The sequence below is a fragment of the Odontomachus brunneus genome, unplaced genomic scaffold (genome assembly GCF_010583005.1).
Source record: "Odontomachus brunneus isolate Ranch 3 - 2012 unplaced genomic scaffold, Obru_v1 Obru_scaffold_003, whole genome shotgun sequence".
NCBI classification, from domain to species: domain Eukaryota; kingdom Metazoa; phylum Arthropoda; class Insecta; order Hymenoptera; family Formicidae; genus Odontomachus; species Odontomachus brunneus.
In genome coordinates this window covers 3,498,207-3,502,155 of record NW_022639453.1, presented here as the reverse complement: position 1 = coordinate 3,502,155, position 3,949 = coordinate 3,498,207, and positions in this window count along the sequence as shown.

Here is a 3,949-nt window from a genome sequence, read left to right as displayed (position 1 = left end):
GTTCCATTTAAAAAAATTAATGTGACCTTGACCTGACCTTCGCTACGCAACCCAAGGTCAAACTGATGTGATCAGTAAATACATCTTTTTAAACGCCACAACTTTTGTCTGAAACATTTTTTTGTAAAACTTATATTTTTCCTGATATTCGGGCGTCCCGGTACTTTCCGAACACTCTGTATATATATATATTTACATTTTTATTTTGAACTTTATATTAAGACATAACATCCAAAAACAAAGTGGTACGTCGCTTTTGGTGCCTTTACTTTACAGTCTATTTGATAATAACGTATATGGCAAAACTTGATAAATAATTTATTGAAATTATTTGGAAAAAATACACATATTATTTAATTAGTGATGTCTTATTATTAATAACTCCAGTTATTAAGTCCAGTCGCCTTCATTATTAATAATTGCCTGACATCTCAGAGGCATACTTTCAACTAATTTTATGACATATTCTTGAGGTAAAGATCTCCATATCAATCGAATTTGTCAAACTAACTCCTTGACCGACCAAATTTTCTTTCCACAAAGTTTAAACTTCATCAAAGACCAAGCGTTTTCGATAGGATTTGCATCTGATGGCTGTGACGGCCAATCCAATAATTCAATATTATTTTCTTATTTTCACGCGGTACAAAACCGACTTTGATGTTTAGAATTATTGTCCTCTTGTAGTATCCATTTTTCGGTTTTCCTTATAAATCATGTTTAAGCAGATAGTAAAGAGCAGAGAGTAATAAAGCCTTCTCATAAATTTTGATCATTTTGCTAACGTTTAAGTTGTTTGTGAAGATATACAAAGTACCAAATCCTTGCGTAGAGCTACGTTTCGGTAAGTCATCGATATTTTTCACTTCTAAGTAGCGATTTACCTACTTATTTACAAATGCTTTTGACTTTTTTATATACTTAGCAGCCGCTTGGCGTGACATTTTTGGTCCTTTTGGATGTGTACAAAGAAACATGGCTTCGAAATGTGTATTTGGCACTCATGGCGAAATATCAAATGCCGCGGTCGCGGCGCGACGCCGAGTACGTATCGAACAAAACAACGCGACCGTGTAAGCTTATCTGGAATTTCTGGGTCTTTGATTGGTCTTCCGTGTCAAATATCTCAAGCACGAACACTATAATCAAAAATCTAATGAAAGTTTTCATCAAGCCGCATTTGCATCGCCAAGCGATTTAGCTTCAGATCAGACGTATACGCACGCACACAAGCGACGCGCGTTTGCGTTTGTAATATATAGGCTGCAATAAGCAACATGTCCATAAATTTACGTTAGACTAGAGGAAAAGATTTATGATCGACTATTAGATGTACATATCAAGTAATTACAATTTCAAGTATATTTTCTTATAGTGTTATATCAATCTGCGCTTGTGATGTCCGCGATCCGCATTGCAAACATGTAATCTGAATTTAAAATTAATTGGCGAGAAAGAAAAGATTTTCGTAGGTAAAATATAATAAAAATTTCCGTATTGACTGCACCAATCAGAATGGATGCATATTACATGTGCAATAAATATTAAATCGATCATATATCTTTTTGTTTAGCGTAAACTCGTAAATAAAATAAAATAATCACTTGAGACTCACACATTTGCAATTACAATTACGAGGTCACTTCATAAGACAACAAAAATAGCTAAAATTCAAACTGCAATGAATTTCTATGATAATAATAAACAAAAAAGAGAAAGCGATAGAAACTGATGGAATTTACAGAGAATTTAATTGTTTTTTACCGTAATGTAGAAAACGTGAAATGTCATTTCACTATATCGAATTCGAAAGAAATAATGTCGTTGTCTATCTAAGTATACTATTCACAGAATCGAATTCTCTTATTCGTTTCTTATCGTTTCTTTTTCCATAATCATTCATGAATTAACGGAAACTTAGTCAATTATAAAAAATCAATCGTAAATTCACAATTGATTCTTTATATGTGTGTGTTCTCTTTGTATAAGTATCTTATTAACAAATTAGAATGCGCGAAATATTTAGCCATAATGTGTTACAATCTTTAAAATAATACGATAGAAAAATATCCATTCTTGACATAACGACTTTACGATAGATTACGATGCTCATTCTTTGAATTTACAATTGATTTTTTATGATTAACTAGGCTTCCATTAATTCATAATTATGGAAAAAGAAATGATATGAAACGATCGTTAAGAGAATTCGATTCTGTGAATAGTACACTTAGACAAACAATATTATTTCTTTTTGTCGTGACTACTTAGAATAAATTCTAATCATATTCCAACGATTGAATAAGAGAGAATGATAGAGAACGATAGAACTTAAAATTCGATTAAGAGAGTTATAGACTGCACGAATCAGAATGGACACATTACGTGCGCAATAAACATTAAATCAATCATGTATCTTTTCGTCTAGCGTAAACTTATAAATAAAATAAAATAATTTTATTGATAAATATAATAAAGTTCAATGATGATTATGACTGTGTTCCGATATTCACTACCAGTATCGAAGATCTATAGTTTGTATTATGTACACGTATCGAGTTTCAATAGTAGTAGATTGGAACGTAGCCTATGAGTTCACATTAGAGGAAAAGATACATCACTACATAGAAGAAATTTCATAGAAGAATTTTTAGTAAAATGTGCTACGAAATTGTCTGCACGCTGGAAAAAGTGTAAATTTCATTAGTGTGATTGGAATACATTTTGTTGATTAGCAATATTATTAAAACCAATAAGCTAATAATTAAATGGCATAACTTATTGGTTTTTATAATAGTGCTACTGAATCAAAATATTTCCAACCACATTGATGTGATTGAATTTACATTTTTTTTTGGTGTGCCTCTCTATCATAAATAAATGCTTTGCACGTTATTTATTATTAAAAATCTTTATTTTATTTTATAAGTTTATATATACAGGGTGTTCCCAAAAGGTGGTACCAAATTTTAGGGGTATGTAGGGGTGTGTACTCGTTAAAACAAACCAAAAACTCTTAATAAATAGTACTTCGAAAACCTTTTATTTCTGAGTTATGAAGCATTTTGTTCTGTGAAAAACAGAAAATAAATTTACAATAAATGTGCCTTCCGTTCATTTCAACACACAATTCGGCACGTCTCCTCATTGAAGATCGAACACGTTCAAAGGTTCCGGGTTTATTCCGTATTTGTTGACAACAGTTTTCAATTCTCTGACTCAATTCATCTATTGTATTAACTGGTGTGGCATATACCATGCTCTTCAAGTGTCCCCATAGATAATAATCCAACAGATTTAAATCCGGTGACACGGTCCACAATCCAAAATTGAATACAACAATCCCTGCGTAATTAGGTGATCACATACGGGCGTCCGTGAATGAACTAAGAGATTTCGAAAATGTTGTCAACAAATACGAAATAAACCTGGACTCTTTGACTTTCAATGACGAAATATGCCGAAATGTGTATGAGCCGAAAGCACATTAAACATTTATTATAGATTTAATTTATTTTCTATTTTTCACAGAACAAAATGCTTTATAACTCAGAAATAAAAAGTTTTCGGAGTACTGTTTATTAAGAGTTTTTGGTTTGTTTTAACGAGTACTACATATCCCTAAAATTTGGTATCACCTTTTGGGAACACCCTGTATATAATTTTTAATTTATAATATCTTATTAGCAGTATAAATGGTATGAAGAATATAATAGAGCATTATACAGGGTGCTCGGAAAGTACCGGGACGCCCGAATATCAGGAAAAATATAAGTTTTACAAAAAAATGTTTCAGACAAAAGTTATGGCGTTTAAAAAGATGTATTTACTGATCACATCAGTTTGACCTTGGGTTGCGTAGCGAAGGTCAGGTCAAGGTTACATTAATTTTTTTAAATGGAACACCCCATTTTTCATTGCATATTCTTATAGCACATCTCGAGAGCTT